Source organism: Notamacropus eugenii, chromosome 1 (genome assembly GCF_028372415.1).
Source record: "Notamacropus eugenii isolate mMacEug1 chromosome 1, mMacEug1.pri_v2, whole genome shotgun sequence".
Taxonomy (NCBI): Eukaryota; Metazoa; Chordata; class Mammalia; order Diprotodontia; family Macropodidae; genus Notamacropus; species Notamacropus eugenii.
The window spans coordinates 727,481,965-727,500,398 of NC_092872.1; the positions used below are offsets into that span (position 1 = coordinate 727,481,965).

An 18,434-nucleotide genomic window follows, 5' to 3' on the forward strand; every position below is an offset into this window, starting at 1 on the left:
TGAAAGCTAATTGGTTTTATTGGCTAAATTGAAATTAGGACATTAGGCAATAGTATCAATGATATTGAGGCAATATTAACTGGCATTGGTCATTGATAGAGAGAATTGTGTTTGTCCTTTGTTTTCGAAGAGAACTGTGACTTCAGGGAAATGATGACATGTTGACTTTGATTTGAGTGAGGGAGAACTGTGCAAGGTCACCAGCTTCACTTTCTCCTCCAGAGCCATCTGGATCCAGTGACCAGATATTCATCAGGATGACTGGAGATGGCCCACGATTAGGGAGAAGACATTGGAATGGAGGCTCAAATTGATACAATAGACAGATATCCCACTGGTCTTAATGGGAACCCTTAGAACCCTGTGAGGGAGTGAGTCTTGCCTCAGAGGATCTGACTCATCAGTAAAAGTAAGAATTAGAATAAGGCCTCCCAGAGTCTTTAACTAGCTACCCTGAGGAGATCTGACCCTTGTGGGAGAGTTGTTATCAGAAAGGTTGATTGCTAAAAACCTGTAAAGGCTCCACTGTTTTCTCTTGCAAGAAGAATGGTCTTTAGCCAGAAGAGGATAGAGCAAAGTAGCAAGAAATGAAAACCCAAGAAAAGCTATGGAAGGAGAAGAAAGGATAGGGCTCAGGAAAATACATTTTATTTGCTGAGAGACCTTGCTTGTAGATATGATTACTGTCAGGTGACTTTGGCAGATACAAGAGACATCTCTGCTTTGAAGAGGGGCAAGTGTTATCTCATTTTTCATAAAGAAGAAGGCAAATATTTTAACCTACAGTCCAATAACATTGATATCGGTTGCTGATAAAATGCTGGAACATATTATTAAAGGCAAGCATTTAAAAATACCACAAATAACCTGCATAGTGGTTCATTAAGGATAAGTCATACATTTCACGTGTATAAACAACATCAAATGGCTCACCTTCTCAAGGAGAAGGGAGAGATAAGAGGGAGCTCAAAACCGTTAAAGATAATGTGAAAAAAATCGTTGTGTAATTGGAAAATATTTAATGAAACAAAAAATATTTTTTAAAAGAAAGAAAATAAGTAGGCTAAGAAGAGAAATTTGGGAAAAACTAACAATAAAGGCTGAAAAATGAGGGGGGGGGCAGAGAATGTCATAAAAAGACATTCTCCTCCGCACAGATGGAGGAGTCACTGTAAACAGAACATTATATATACTGATGGATTTTTTTCAACATATTAGCTGGTTTTTCTGATTTTTTTCTCTTTCTCCTCTAAAAAACTTCTTTGTTACAAGTAATAGCTCCCTGAGAGGAGGTGGGGTGAAAAATACAATGGGGAATATAGGCAGTGTAAACAGAAAAAGTATCCATTAAAAGTCATTCAAATAAAACAAATAGTGTAGAAATATATTATAATATACATACTATGCTATACATTACTATAACATATATTACAATATATAATATGGCATGTCTATTATACTATAATAAATAGTGTAGCAAGCATCATTCTTCTTGACCTCACTGCTGTCTTTGACACTTGATCACAAAGGTTACCTAGTACAGTGGATGGCTACATGGATGGCTACAGTGGATGAATATGTAACTTGAAAATATAGAAGAATGCATAGATGGAGCACTGTGTGAACACCTTGGTGAAGTTTTAATAAGTTGCAATAATGTCCTTTGCATCAGAGGTGATGAAGATGGGGAAGAGGATGGGGAAATGAGAGAACAGCATTTTTTCTAGGGTGGCGTGGGGTGGGGATTTCTTTTGTATATTTCTAGAATATGCCCCTCACTCTCTGCCTCCTACTCTTTGGTTTAGTGCCACTGATCTCCTGGCTGTTCCACAAACAAGACATTCCATTTCTCCACTTTGGACATTTCCTCTAGATGCCCTCCCACGTCTGGAATGCTTCCCCTTTCCAGGGTACAATAGGTGTGATGGGTTTTCATCATATGTTTATGTGTGACTGGTTTTTGAAAAGGACCCCTGTGGGCAAAGAAAAATGTTCAGAGTCAGCACTGGAGGTTTCTGGTTGATGTAGTCCAGGTCAGACTGCCTTTTTCTTTTCCTTCTAGGTAGTTCTGAGACTCTCATGAGCTCTGAGTCAGACTAAGCTGGGCTTTGATTGAGAACTGTTGAAGCAGTCAAGGCGCAGCAATGGTATATCTGACTGAATGAAGAGTTTACCAGTCAGGTGGTGGGAGAGAAGAATCTGGGCAGCCTCACCAGCCCTGTGGGGTCACTGCTGGCCATGGGACCGGAATGGGACTGCTGGGTTTTGACTTTCTGCATGAGAATACACACCAGGCTGTCAAATAGAGTCTCCTTTTCTCTTGGTCTCCTCTCTGCTTAGGTAGGGTAGAAGTTTTTATGTAAATTTACTTTTTAATTGTTTAAGTAACTTTCTTTTATTCTTTTTTATTTAAGTGATTTTCTTTTGCTGCTTAGATAAAGGTAACTGATGTTGTTATGGGTGTTGCCCATAGGTGGTACAGTGGGTAGAGTGCTAGACTTGGAGTCAGGAAGAGCTGAGTTCAAACCCAGCCTCAGATATTTATTAGCTGTGTGACCTTGGGTAAGTCACTTGACCTTATTTGCCTCAGTTTCCTTATCTATGACATGAGCTGGAGAAGAAAAGGACAAATCACTCCAGTATCTTGGCCGGGAAAACCCCAAATGGGATCACAAGAGGTACCAAAAATATTAGTGTTGAAGCTCTGGTCCCAAAGTGTAAAGTTTTCTCCTAACTCGGGCCACATTGAGAGTGAGAATCTTCTGGTTTGATTTATTAGTCATTTTTTTTCATTCAGGACATTTATTTTAACAAACAGTTGAATTCTCAAGATGAACTTGATGCTCCAACAGCTGCTCTCTTGGGTTTAGGTGTTGTTCCTTCATGGAATCCATTCCTGACTCAGCAATAGACAATTTCTGGGTGCCTCATTCGACAGTACCAGTGGTGTTGCATCATTTAACCTTTGCATTCCAATTATACTTTCTCTTGCATTTAGCAGGTTATCCACATTTGCCACATGTTGACTTCTGAAGGTGGTATGCCTTAGAACCACAATGAAGGCACAAAATGTGTGTCTTATTCCAGTGCTTACCAAACGAAGACGTCTCCTTTGTCATCTTCCTTCTGCCTCCCGGACTAAAGAGAATGGATTTTATTAGTCATTTTAAAAAAAATAAACCTTCCAAAAGGAAGAATTAATTTGGATCTGTGTTTCTTTTCTTCCCTTGGCCTGGACTAAAAAGGAGTCAGAACACCAATTTTTGCTGGCTGCACAAGGCTGGGTGTTGGGACACGTACCCTTACTTCTCCTCTTTCTCCTCCACAAATATGGACAGAAAGCTCTGGTCAAGGGTAGTCCAGGGCAGTGAGTAGGGACTAAGAGCTGCCTACTGGGAGGAGAAAAGGTGCAACCTGGTCAGCAAAGCTCATATTCCAAAGACAGGGCCCAGAAAAGGCAATTTCCCCTTTTGTCCTATCTCAAGGCTATGCCTAGGCAGACGTGGAAGGCTACATATCTCTGTAATAGGGGTCTAACACATGTGCAAAAACTGTGTTTACTGAGATGGCATCCATGTAGGAGATGACAGAGATCTTCAGGAGAGTCCAGTGAGGATTGGAATATTTGGGAACATCCTGTGTTGGCCTAATTTGTGTCTGGGAGCAGCTTTTTCCATTGGTTCCACAGCTGGAATTGCTGGCATCTCGGAAACAGCCTGACTTGGCACCTTCTATGTCTTTTGTTTCATTTGTCTCTGAGGGAAGGGGTGACCCCTTCATTTACACTGTGTGGTTCCATCTCCAGTCATCCTGACCTATGTCTTTCCACTGGATCCAGATGACTCTGGAGGAGAGAGTGAGGCTGATGACCTTGCACATCCCTGCCTCACTTAAATACAACTCACCTGCAAATCAAGACATCACCCTCTTGATGTCCTTGGTCCTCTTCAAGAGCAAAAGACAAGCAACAACAGAGAGCAGTATACAAGGAAGGACCTTGAGGTCTATCATGGATGCTCCTAATGTCATGTGGCCCCCAAGAAATGGGTCTGATTCTGTGGAGTGGAGTTTTCAAATCAGTCTGGGATCTCAAGCTGCAAAGATTCAGGAATTCTGGAGTTCAGACCAGATGCTGCAGCCAGTCCAGTACCAAAGCCCTAAAGAGCAATGATTCTAGAGTCCAATCAGGGGAAACCAGCTGCATTACTATCTTTGGATTTGTCGATGGGACAAATGCTGTGTAAGAGCTAAGCTAAGCAGTGAGTCTAATCTTTCCTTCCTATCAGCCTAAGGTATTATAGGGGGGATTGTTCCTCTGAGGAGCTGGGGAAAATGTTCGTATGTTTGTCCTTGATATATCTGTGAAGTAAATATTCCTTTGTAAAATCTACCTGATAGTAAGTGATTAAAAGAAAATGGGGGTACTAGGACCCTAAAACAGGTGAAACAGCCAGAAGGAGCTCTAGCCAATGGATGAAAAAACTTTGCCACCACTTCAGGGAGGGGGAAGGGGGGGGGTATAAGATGCAAGTCCTGGGAGTAGGGACCAGAGTCAACCATGTTTTGAATACTTCTGAGTCTTTTATGTTTTAAAACTTTCTTTTGTGGTAGGAGAAATAAAAGACTTGTCCTATTTCTAATATCTACTTTCTGTACAAAAGGGGATCCTGCTAGTTCCTTTAGGGTCACTAGACATGGGTCACACTTAATGTTTGTTTTAAGGATTAGGCCCAGAGGGGGCACAGTGAGCCAGAGAAGGTGAAAAAAAATCTTCATTCCAATTCTTTGAAGTTAGATTGTCTCCAAAATTGAACCTGGTCTGTCTGAATACAAAATGGAAACCACTCATGGGAGGAGCCCCCTCTGGGCTCCACAGTCTTTCTCACATACATTGTCTTCTTACCATTCATCTGACTACCACTCTAATTCAGGCGATCATCACCTCTTGCCTTTACTTTTTTCAATAGCCTCCAGAATGGTCTTCCTCTATCCAGTCTCTCCTCTTCCCAGTCCCTCTTTACACATCTACCAAAGTGAAATTCTTATAACAAAGTTCTGATCATGTCACTCTAGTACTCAAGAAGCTTCATTGATTTCCTCTTGCTTTCAATATTAATAATAAGTAAATAATAACAATTCAGGGGAGAAATAGTTAAAAGAAAAACAAACTCTAAGTTTTGTGGGGGTAACATGAGCGGGATTTAAAAGGAAAGAAGGGATAAGAACTTGTGTTAAAGAGTGTCAGAGAGCAAAGAGAAGGAAAAAGTATAAAAGATAGAAGATGGTGGGAAGTACATAATTAACAATCATAACTAGGTATGTGAATGAGATGAACTCACCGATAAAATGGAAGAGGACAGCAGAATGTATTCAAAAGCAGACTACAACAGTATGTTATTCACAAGAAATACATTTGAAACAGAAAGATACACAATTAAGAGGGGTTAGAGCAAAATATATTATGCTTCAGCTGAACACAAAAAAGTAATCATGATCTTAGACAAAGCAATAGCAAAGATAATAAATTAAATCAGACAAACAAGGAAATTACACTTTCTTGAAAGATACCATAAATAGGAAAACAGTTTTAATACTTAATATATATGCACTGAATCATATAGCATATAAATACTTAAAGAAAAAGCTAAATGAGTTATGGGGAAAAATAATAAAATTATAATCGTGAGTGACCTCAATCTCCCCTTTCAGGGTTAAATAAATTTAACCAAAAATAAACAAGAAAGAAATTAAGGACCTGGACAGAACTTTAGAAAAGTTATATGTGATATCTGTTTCATGAATGCTGAATGAAATAAAAAGAAGTATACATATTTCTCAGCTGTGCTTGTCACTATTACAAAAATTCACCACATATTGAAAACTGAAAACTCTAAAAAAGGGAAAAAAAACCTCACAAAAATGCAGAAATTAGTATACTATACATATCCTTTGCTGCACACAATGCAATAAAAATATATTTGATAAAGGGAGATGGAAGAAAGGATTAAAAATTAACTGAAGACTATGCGAGAAACGACAAATCAAAGAAATTAGAATTCCATTAAAGGTAAGGACAATAAAAGGACAACATGCCAAAATTTGGGGGATGCAGCCAAAGCAGTTCTTAGGGAAAAAATGTATATCTCTAAATGCTTTAATCAACCAAAGAGATGAAGAATCAATCAACAAGTTGAGAATCAAGCAAACAAACAAAACCTAGAAAACCAACAAAAAAATTTTAACTATTAAAATATCAAAAAAGAAATCAAAAATCAAAGAAGAAATTAAAAATCTTTAAATAAAAAGTTGAATTAATAGATAAACCTAGCTGTTAGGTTTTAAAAAATAGAAAATCTGATTTTAAAAAAAGGAAAACCATGTTATTAGTATCAAAATTTTTAAAAAAGAATTCACAACAAATGCAAAGATAAAGGATATCATTAGAAACTATTTTATCCACAATAAACCAATAAGGCCATTGACTTAAATTAAATGGATACTTACAATCATTTAATAACTCAGAATAATAGAACAACAAATAGAGAATTCATACAGTCAAGTTTATACAGCTAAATCTCAGGGAAAAAAAGAAATTGAAACCAAAAATTAACTCCCTAAGTTTAAAAAAAATCCTAGAGTAGATGGGTTTAATGAATTTTAATATTGCATAAGCTGTTGGAAAAACAACAAAATAAGGAAATTTACAAAGTTCCTTCGTGTGTGTGTGTGTGTGTGTGTGTGTGTGTTCTTGATACATAAACTAGGTAAGGACAAAGTAGAGAAAGAAAATTGGAGACCAATATCCTTAATACACATTGATACAAAAGAGTATCAAATATTCTCAGAGGATATAGTAACATTTCACAAGAGTATACACTATAAATAGATTAGATTTCTACTAGAAATGAAATTGACTTAATATTAGGAAAACTATAAATATAATTGACCATAACATCAAGAACACCAAAAAAATATGATTATATCAATAGTTGTAGAAAAGACTCTTAAAAATACAATATTCGTTTCAGTTTTTAAAAAAGATTAAACAACTCTAGTCACACAATTTATATGAGGCCAAAACTGGTATGCAAATCCAGGCCTCTTGACTCAAGGAGTCATGCTTTCTTGTTACTTTATTGAGTTGGCCTCTCCCATTGTCCTTGACATATATAAATAAATACTTCCCAAATAGATTTCAAACATTTAGATATGTAATAGACCTTTTAAAAAAGCAATTATTATATTAGAACCTTTTCCTTTGGAGGCTTCCTGTAGCAATAAGTTGGTTTTGAAACCATTTATAATTTAATGAAGACTGAGCTGTTCTTAAATATAACCCTCAAGTCAGAAATATACTATTGGTAAGCACCTATTCAAAACTAAAGTTCATGAACCCTGACTGATATTTTTTTCATCACACCAACCAGAAGGTACATTAGTTCAAGGCAAGGGGCATTTAATTAAATAACGTAGCATGATAAATAACAACGAACATTCCCAACATTCACATGACTTCTGATACCGAAGGAACCTGTACGGCCACAGCAATTCACAGTCCTAGGTCAGAGTCCCAGCTAGAAGCCCTTTCTCCTTCCTGTACTCCAACCTGATGCTTTCTTTGCTACTTGGCAAACTCCTGATACCCTCTGATGATCTATTTTCTTTGCTGTGCTACTCTCTGTGGGTATTCTATTGCATTATCACTTGCTGGTGCTACACTACATTGAAATTATTGAGTGACTTCTTCCCCCACAGAAGAAGGGATTCTCAGCTTTTTTAGCCCATAGTCTTAGGCAATATTTTAGCTCGTTTGTGAGTCAGGCCCACACCTTTGCCCCACCAGTCAGGAAAAGCCCTAGACTTGGGGATAAGTCTGACTTTTAAATCAATTTCCTTTCTCCCAGCTGTTACTTCCTGATTTCAATCTGCTATTTGAGTTGGCATGAGTATATTCCATTCAGTTCCCATCAGGCCCTTGCTACTATTGTGGATCGATTGAAATCATCCTCAGAGTTAGGCTTAGAGAGTCCCTAGGGTGGAATGGTGAATTGTGTTTTACTTTCCTTTATGCACCAAAATTGCTATTTTTCTTATATTGGTGTTAGCTGAAAGACTAAATGGTTCAATGGATCTAGCATTAGGTTTGGGACAAAAAGACCCTGCTATAGAATCTCTGTGTTACTTTGGGTAAATTCCCTCTCTTCTTGTAGTCTCAGTTTTCTCCTTTGTAAAGTGTATTAGATGATAACTTGGTCGTTCTACACATGAGAAAACTGAGACTCATTAGCTGTCCTTGGAATGAAATCTTGTGTCAGAACCAAAGTACTGGAAATGGGCACTTTCCAATGGAGTGACAGGGAAGAATAAATTCCTCTTTTTATAACGTCTTCTTCCTATCTAAATTGGGGCAGTAAGCCTGGAGGATGTACCAAGTGTTTGTTGAAGCCTATGACTGAACTCTTCATATCAAGGAGAGCATGAAGCCTCTGAAACCCTTCCTTGGCTGAGGGCACCATTTTAATAGCCTGGAGCCAGCAACCCCAACAAATAAAGTGCTCTGGACTAGGTGTTAAGAAATCTGGATTCTATTTCTGGTTCTTCCACTAAATCACCATGTGATCTTAGGCAAATCCTTTTACCTCTATGAGTCTTGGTTTCCATATCTGTAAAATTGACATAATAATGCTTACATTCCCTCTCTTACAGGGTTGTGTGAAGCTCATTGACCCGGTGATGTAGTAGAATGAGTCTTTCCTCTAAGGTTGAAGAACTAAGGTTCAAATCCTGGCTCATCACCTTACTAGCTACATGAGCCTACAGCAGTGATATCCTCTCAGCCTCAATTTCTTTTTCTTTCTTTTTATTTATTTTTTAAAAATTATTTTATTTGTTTTCAGTGTTCTACAATCACTTTACTTCCATATGTCTTAGATTTTTTACCCTCCCTCCCCTTCCTTTCCCTGCATGCAATCCTACATAAGTTCCACACATACATTCCTATTAAATACATTTTCATCTTAGTCATGTTGTGTAGAAGAATTAAAATGAATGGGAGAAACCATAAAGCAAAACAAATACAATACAAGAAAAAATGCTCTGCTTCATTCTGCTTTCCAATTCCATAGTTCTTTCTCTGGATATGGAAGGCATTTTGCATTAAGAGACCACTGGGAATTTTTTAAGTCCTTGCATTGCAATGAAGTTCTAAGTCTACCAGAAAAAATCTTCACACACTGTAGTTGTTTCTGTGTACAAAGTTCTCCAGGTTCTGCTCCTTTCACTCAGCATCAGTTCATATAAATCCTTCTAGGCCTCTCTGAAGTCTTCCTGTTCATCATTTCTTATAGCACAATAGTATTCCATTGCATTCATATATCACAACTTGTTCAGCCATTCCCCAGTTGATGGCTATCCCCTTGATTTCCATTTTTTGGCCACCACAAAGAGAACTTCTATAAATATTTTTGCATATGTGGGGCCCTTTCCCATTTTTATGATCTCTTGGGGATACAGTCCTAGAAATGATATTTGCTGGGTCAAAGTTGTAAGCACATTTTTGTAGTCCTTTGGGCATAGTTCCAAACTGCTCTCCAGAATGGCTGGATCAGCTTACAGTTCCACCAGCAACGAATTAGTGTTCCAACTCTCCCACATCTTCTCCAGCATTTATTATCTTCCTGTTTTGTCATGTTAGCCAATTTGATAGCTGGGATGTAGTATATCAGAGTTATTTTGATTTGCATCTTTCTAATCAATAGTGATTTAGAGCATTTTTTCATATGACTATAGACATCTTTAATTTCTTCCTCTGAAAACTGCCTGTTCATATCCTTTGATCATTTATCAATTGGGGATGACTTGTATTCTTGTACATTTGACTCAGTTCTCTATATATTTTAGAAATGAGGTCTTTTTATCACAGACACTAGTTTCAGCCTCAATTTCTTCATATATATATATAATATATATATATATGGGATGTGGGCCTAAGCTCTAAAATCCATTTCTGCTCTTATATATATATTAAGAATTTTTCCATTTATTATATTTGTATCCCCACAATGTCTGGCACCTACTAGGCACTTAATAAGTTTTTGTTGATTGATTCCAGGTACAACAAGATATGAATATGAGGGTAAATGCCTACTTGTTTGTTTTTTACTTTTTCCAGGCAATGTTTTTTTCTCCTTTTCTCCTCCTCTCTTTCTTGTTCCCTGAAGCAGCATTTTGTGTGTCTTTGTGAGATTTTTTGCTGATTAAATTTCTCCATTGTATAGAGAGCACAGTCAGAAAGGGAAGCCCCAATGGTGCTGGAAGGGAACATCCCAATTGTTTAAGTAATTTGTTATTACCACCAGGAGTTCTACTGCTCCTTTCATCAGCAGACTCCTACCTCTGGAAATCTCTTGGAATACTGTGATATGCTTTTTTTTCTGGACCTTGGTTTCTTTTAATATTTTACCTATTGTTTTCAAGTCTAGGAGCATTTGGGGAATATCCCTTGGAGGTAGGGGTGAGTTTTGACAAACTGATCACTCTGCTGGGCATATTTGCCATTTCCAAGACTCTCATATTTGCTTCTTTGCAGTATCTGAGCTCACCAGTTAAAATTAATCTATATTGTGGATTTCTGCTCTTTTCTGAGAAAATCCAGAGCAGTTCTACCCTTGTTTATCATAATAGTGTTCCAAAGTTAAGATTAGATCTATTTTTTTAAATGTTTAAGCCCCTCCCCTTTCCTTTTATTAAGAAAAAAAGATGAAGCCCTAAGGCCATAATTTCATCTGCTACAGCCAAAAGAAACACAGATATACTGATTATAAGAGCTAGGAGGGACCTTAGGCAACATTTACTTCAACTCACTAGGATTATTGTTTTAATAATCTATTGACCTCTTTTGTTTTGGGTATGACATTTAAAACACACCCTCTGCACCAAAGTCTCTCTTGTAGCACAGAAAAATAGCTAACAAATTGAAGGACAAAATGACCACATATGACAGTACAGAAGTTCTGCTCTCATGATTCTCCGTCTCTATCAAGAGAGGGAAAGTGTGTGTCCTGCTGGGCCATGATTGGTTATTTTCATTCATCTGATTTTGGAGCCCATTAAGTGCTGTTTTCACTTACATTAAGATAGTTATTACATATTGTTTTCTTGGTTCTGATTTCTTCACTGTGAATCAGTTCATACAAGTTGTCCCATGTTTTCTGAATTATTGACAGTTGTCATCTCTTACTACACAATAGCATACCATGACATTCATATGCTACAATTGGCTTATCCATTCCCAGTCAATGGATACCAACTTTATTTCCAGCTTTCTGCTCCCCCTCAAATGTGCTACCATAGATACTTTGATAAGTATAGAATCTTTCTTTCTATCTTTGACCTCTTTAGAATGTATGCCCATTATTGGGATTGCTGGTCCAAAGGACAACCTTCTTATTTTACAGATGAGGAAATTGAGAGCCAGCAAGGAAAATTATCTTTCTCAAGACCACATAGTTAAGCCGTAACAATTTACTCTTAGTCTATGCCAGTTTTTTAGCCACCGCTTTGAGGGGTGCTAAAATCTTATAACAGCAACAGATTATAAACAAAAAAATCTAAAACCATATATTATTAGATAACAAAAAAAGCCTCTGACAAAGTACAACACGCATTTATGCTAAAAATAAGTACATAAGTAACTCTAAGGAATAAGCATAAGAGGGCCATTTTAATGTGATTTTTCTAAAAAAAAAAAAAACTAAAACCAAAATGTATGATGGTTCATGCAACACAGAAACACTAGAAGTTTTCCCAATAAATATAGGAGCGAAGCAAGGATATCCTATTTCCTCACTTTTTTTCAGCTTTTACAAATAAGTCTTGATTTCAAAGGTGTAGTCACAAAAATACAAATTTACTATCCTAGCACGTGGGAGGCATAATCCTCCTCTCTCACTTGCACCTTCAGTCTGTGTTTAAAAAAATGCGTCCCTCCCCATTTTCCATGATGTCAAGTTTCAAACAGGGGGAAATGTGTAATGGTACTGGTCTGGGCATATCCAGACCACTTAACACAGAGGGTCCCTACATCCCCTCCCATGGGGGTACGGGTGGCCTCCTTTAATTGGCTATGGCTTGGAACATGCTGCATCTTTAAAACTGACCATATAGAAAGTAGATCTTTTTCTGGTTCACTTTTTCCTAAATGTTCATTCCTGTTGTTTCTGGAGAGTAGAGGTCACAGTTCACCCACAGCATGGATGTTATGAACTGAAACAGTGAGAGGGGAAGGACCTGCTTACTGTTTTCTGACATAATTCTACAAATTTTTCAATATCAATAACCGAAAGAAAGAAAGGCAAACACAGCCAAAAGGGAAATAAAATTATCCCTATTTACAAATAATATAATGTTCCTAGAGAATAAACAAATAAGTCAATTTGAATATTAACACCTTCAGAGTAGTAAAATAAACAAAAAATCAATATCATCTCTATATAGTAATAATGAAGTGTAAGAAGGAAATAATAAAAGGGAAATTCCATTCAGAATAACTACAAAGTACATAAAATATCTGGAATTCAAGAACATTGAAGACTTGAGTAGATATAATTTCAAAATGCTTCTCAAAGAAATAAAGGATGACTTAAATAACTGGAGTGATAGTTCCTCCAGTGCTCATGGCTGGGCTGCTCCAATTTGATAAAAATCATGATACTGCCAAAATTCACTTCCAGCTTTAGTTCTATGCCAAAATACCAAGGGGATACTTTGAAGTTTAAAGCCAACATAATAATAAACTTCATTAGGAAGAAGTCTAGAATCTCAAGGGGAATAGTGAGGGAAAAACAGAAATGAAGGGGAAATAACACTTTTGGCTTCAAATTTTGTTATAAAGCAGTAGCCATCAAACCAACTGGTACTGAGTTTAAAGACAGAAAAGTAGATTAGGGGAACAGAGGAAAAGAGAGTCATTTCCACTTTGGATGCCTACAGCATATCCAAGGTGGTGATGTTCCATAGGTAGCTGTAAAGCTCAGGAGACTTGTTAGTTAGGTTAGGGAGTCTTTTGAATAGAAATGACAGTTGGATCCATGGCAGCTGATGAGATAACCTAGATAGAAGATATATAGGGAGAATTAAATAGTGGTCAGGATAGAGCTCTGGTCAATATCCTTGCAAAGAGAATGGGTCATAGGTGATGGGCTGGTCTGCTGTATAGGAAGGGAACTGTTAGAGAACTGGGGTAGTAGCAAGGATCCATGAGGAAGCTGGGAACAAGACATCATTGGTCATGTCAGAGACAGACACATCACTGCAATGGTGGGATCTGATTCCAGATCACAAGGGTTTGAGAAGTGAGTGGGAAATGAGGAAGTGGAGAGAAAGTTAATATGTAGCCTACCTCTTGCTTTGTTTCTAGGTGACTGGACAAATGATCACAATAGCTGGGACTTCACTGGCCCTACACATTCCAGGTCTCTGGGTTCTGGAGGAATCCTGTCTCTGCCGCTTGTTATGTTTTGTGACCTTAGATAAGTAGCTGCACTTCTCTGGGTCTCAGTTTCCCCCTCTGCAAAATGAAGGGATTGGACTCATTGACTTCTAAAAATACTTCTAGCTCTAAATCTGTGAGCCTGTGAGTGTTAGGAGAGGGAAGGAAGGGGAAATCCTCAAGGTCACAGGATCACAGAGGTCATAGAGCCCTCGGTACTTTAACCCTGCCTTATTTTGCCATGTTATACAGAAAGGGCACAGATTTGGAGCTGAAGGGTCAGATTTTATTTTACAAAGGAGGAAATGAGGGTCAGGGTTACGAAGGGAAGTGACTTGTTTAAGCTCACACAGGTCACAAGTAGTAGCAGGTCTAGGATTCAGACATTTATTTGGTGCTCTAGAAAACACTTTCCAAATGGTATCTTGATTGACCCATGCATCAATACTATAAAGAAGCTGTTGTAATTCAAACCTTTAATACATGTCAGAGGCAGGATTGGAATCCAGAACTCTTGCCTCCAGGGATAGCACTTTGTTCATATGATATGGCACTTCCCACATCCAGCACATTAGTGACAAACCTCAGACCCCTTCCTTAGTATCAGTCTCCTTCCAGCCCCAAGACAAGCCTATTCCCCGATGCCATAACAAATTCACGGTTTTATCATTCTGCCAGTTTTGGAGGAAATATGGTGCCTTTACTGAAAAGAATAATGGCTTGGAGTCAAAAGACCTAGATCTGGGTTCTAGCTCCCTTATGCCATGGCAGATGTCGGCATGATGTCAGAAAAAACTTCTTAACAACGAGAATTATCCAAAAGCAGAACGTTATTGCCTCTTGGTTGAGAGTAGCAGGGGGTAGGGAGGAGGGGGTATGGAAAATCACCCTTACTGTAGGCAGTATTTGGATGAACCACTTAAGAGGCAGCTAGATGGTATACGGATAGAGCACCGTGCCTAGAGTCAGGAAGATGGCTCTTAGTTCAAATCTAGCCTCAGATATTTCTTAGCTGGGCATTTAACCTTGTTTGCCTCAGTTTCTTTGGCTATAAAATTAGCTGGAAGAGGAAATAGCAAACCACTCTAGTACCTTTGCCAAGAAACCCCAAATGGGGTCACACAGACACCACTGAAAAATGACTCAACAACATAGGGATAGAGATTATTGGGTCTCTTGTTGAGGTGGGACTGAAACTGGGGGAATCGTAGACTATCTCATCTGCTTATAGAGCTGGACTGGTGCATAAAGACACAATGTTTATTTATTTAGTGCAACCTGTTCATTTTAAAGATGAGGAGACTGAGACCCCGACTAGTTAAATGATTTACCCATTGTCACCTGGATTCTAGTAGGTGGCTGAGTTGAGATTTCATTTTCTTTTTATGTGCTCACTTCCTATTCTCTTTCCTAATTCAACTATTTCCATTTTCCATCCAAAACCACAATTCTCTTTTGTCCTTCCATTTTAGACCCTGAGTCTACATACCCTCAGAATCATAGAATCTCAGAGTCAGAAGGTACTCTGAAGCCATGTAACCAATTTTTACCTGGATAAGAATTCCCTCTAAAAAAAGTCTGAAAAGTGGTCATCAAGCTTTTGCTTAAAGCCATCAGAGAGAAGGAACTCAGTACCTCCCTAGGCAGCTGGTTCATTCTACCTTTGGACAGTTCTCAGGGCTGGGATGTTCCCCCTAAACCCGCTCAACATCGTAACTGCCCTCCTTCTGTTCTGCCCAGGAAATTTCCCTGAACTGGTTTTTGCCTTTTTTGGCTATCCATAATCTTGGTCAATTCTCCTGAGTTACTTGTCTTAAATTTAATTTTGGGGGGGTTGCATTTGAGTTCCAAGCTGCTTCCTTCCCTCCCTCCCAATCTCGCACTAGCCAACGTGTGATGCAGATATATATGAGAAACTATACAATCCATAGTTCTATATACCAGTTCTTTCTCCAGAGGTGGATAGGATAGAATTTCCCTCACAGGTTCCTTGTAGTTGATTTGAATTGAGTTACTTTTCATTTGAAAGTCACAGTTTTTCTAAGAAGCCCCAAATTCCTCCCCAGCTCTGCCTTCCTCTTCCCCCTAAGCCCCCTCCCCACTCAGGGCTAGCAGGAGCCCAGCACTAGCATCCACCTTTCTCTGTGTTTCTTTGTCTCCCCAATCACATGCCAGCACCTGCCATTAGCACATGTATAACCCAATTATATTTTGAATACTCCAGTCCCAGCCAGCCTGGGATTTACTCTTACTCCCTGGTAGTTTCTCGCTTCCCTTCCTCCCAAAGGGCACCACATTGGAGAGAGGTGGGGGACCTTCCAAAATAAGCAGTGTCCCTGATGTGAACGGAAGAGAACTGTGAGAAGCAAAGGGGAAAAAGACTGGGGGATTGGGGAAGAGCCTTGAGCTTTCATCTCAGTCCTGCTTATCGTGTGTCCTTGAGAAAGTCACTTAATGCCTATGAGTCTCAGTTTCCTTATTTCTAAAGTAGGGAGGCTCTTTCTTTCCAGACAGATAACCAAGGCACCTTGGAAATCAACAAGCTACCACTCAGAGCTTGATTTATTATTTTGCCAATTGTCTATTGAAAGTGACAAACTTGATTACATAAATTAAATTTAAAAGTGTGTTCTGAGTCCTTGTATATTTCTTTTGAGAGCTGATAGTTAAACATTTACCAGTACACTACTGGATGAAGCATTTTATTAAGCGGCCACAACATGCCAAGCACTGTGCTGAGTGCTCTGTGTACAAAGACAAGCCAAGACAGTCCCTACCCTGATGAGGTTTATGTTTTCATGAAAGAAGAGGCTGATGGACGGGGACCTGGAACAAGCACCCTGGGAGGCAGCCTGGCATGGAGGTGGCCAGAAAATGGTGTAGAGACCTGGTTCTAGGCCAGATCAAGTAAAAGCATATCTTGTTTGTCCTTTGTTCTCAAAGAGGAACATAACATCAAGATGATGACATGACTTGAAGTTGACTTGGATTTGAGTGAGGGAGGGCTGTGCAAGGTCATCATCCTCACTTTCTTCTCCTGAGCGATCCAGGTCCAGTGGCCTGCTATTCATCAGGACAACTGGATGTAGCCCAGATTGCAGTGTGAGACCCTGGCCCTTTCAGGATAAGGTCTTATCACAGTCTCACTTTGAGTGAGATACACTCATTCAGTGAATAGACTTCCTTAATTAGTTACTCAAGGAATGGCCCCTTTAATAAAAAAAAAAATCAGACTGGGAGGGGGAGACCTTTAGGGTTCTTGGGTAAAAGAGAAACAATGACTACTTAGTTGTTATATAACATATGATAACTAAATAGTAAAAGCATATCTATCAGAGCAAGAAAGAACTCTTCTTTTTCCTGTGGGGTACTCCTGTATTATAGGGGCGGATGCTGGGGAATGGGGAGGGGGTGGAAATCAGCTGAGATTCCAGGGCAGAAATCAAATCACAGACCCTGATCCATTCCCCCTAGCTCCTCTGCATTGTCAGTCTTCCTGTACAGCTAATGAGAAGCAGTGGAGTATGTGTGTGTGTGTGTGTGTGTGTGTGTGTATGTGTGTGTGATAGATTTAAGGTTCCTAGGGGCCTTAGATCATGTTGCCCAGTGCCCTCCTACTAAAGAGGAGACTGAGGACCAGAGAAGGGATCTGACTGAGGATCCCAGATCACATATGTGAAGCTGGGTCCTCTGCTTTCAAAGGCACCATCCTTGGCATTGCATCACCAGGTGAGAGACCTGAGTTCAAATTCTCCTGTGCCGTGTCACACACCACCTGTGTGGTCTTGGTTGAGTTACATATCTTCCCCGGCCTCTGTATCTTCATCTATAGAATAAGGAGGTTGGACTTTCAACGTACCTTACAGTAATAATAAAGATTTTCTTCTAATTTCTTGTGTGTCTGAGGTGAGAGCTGCAGATGGTGCCCTAGTCACTCTGGACTGACTTGCGGGGTTCCTGGGGCTCCCCTGCTCCCTTCCCTGGGCTCCAACTGGAGCATCAGTGTTTCCCAGGCCCCCTGGAGTTTCTCCTTGGGGTGGGATTTCGACGTGACCCTTTCAGAAGGGCACATCTGTACTCCTGCTTCACAGAGGGAGGCTGATGGAGCCAAAATCCTCAGAGGAGTGAAAAGGCAGCTGCCAAGAGTGCGTTGGGTATGAGCAGCCAACCTGAGCCTCCATTCACGTGGGTCTTCTGCATCTAATGTGCTTGCAAAACTCGAGGATGCTCTGGAATACTTAATGTCTTCCTCAGGCAGGAGGTGTGTGGTTTTTCACTTTTCTCCTCAATGCTCAGCACTGAAGCCTTGCTCACCTGAGGCCTGGCATCCACCCTGGCCTAGCCCAGGCTAAGTCTTTGTTTCTAATTATTACTGTCTTGAATCAGGGCTGGGAATCCTAAGGGTAGTTGTGGGGTTGTGGATGCCTGGTGCCCAGGCTATGGTGCGTCTCTATACAGGTAAACAGAAGAATTCCAGAATCTTAGAACTAAAAGGGAATATGAATAGTCAAACTCCCTTTTCTTATGGAAAAGGAATTGGGGCCAAGAGAGTTTGAACAACTTGTATAAGATTAAGCATGTAGTAAAAAGCAGACCTGGGATTTGAACTGGAATCCCCTGGTTCTAGATCTAGGGCTTTTATCACTATCCCTCCTCAGGGGCCATTCAGTTCAGACTCTATGACCCTCCCAACAAGTGGTCATCCTGTGTGTGTTCAGTCATATCCAACCTCATGACCCCATTTGGGGTTTTCTTGGCAAAGATTCTGGAGTGGTTTGTCACTTCTGGGAGTCAAGAAGACATCTTCCTGTATGACCCTGGGTAAATCACTTCACCCTATTTGCCTCAGTTTCCTCATCTGTAAAATGAACTGGAGAAGGAAATGGCGAACCACTCCAGCATCTCTGCCAAGAAAACTGCAAATGGGATCCCAAAGAGTCGGACA

The 18,434-nt window shown here is 39.5% G+C and overlaps 1 pseudogene; it reads right to left on the reverse strand.

Annotated features, from left to right (window-relative positions):
• Positions 1–2,790: 2,790 nt before the first annotated feature.
• LOC140528600 (large ribosomal subunit protein eL37 pseudogene) lies at positions 2,791–3,119 on the reverse strand (annotated as a pseudogene).
• Positions 3,120–18,434: the final 15,315 nt, after the last annotated feature.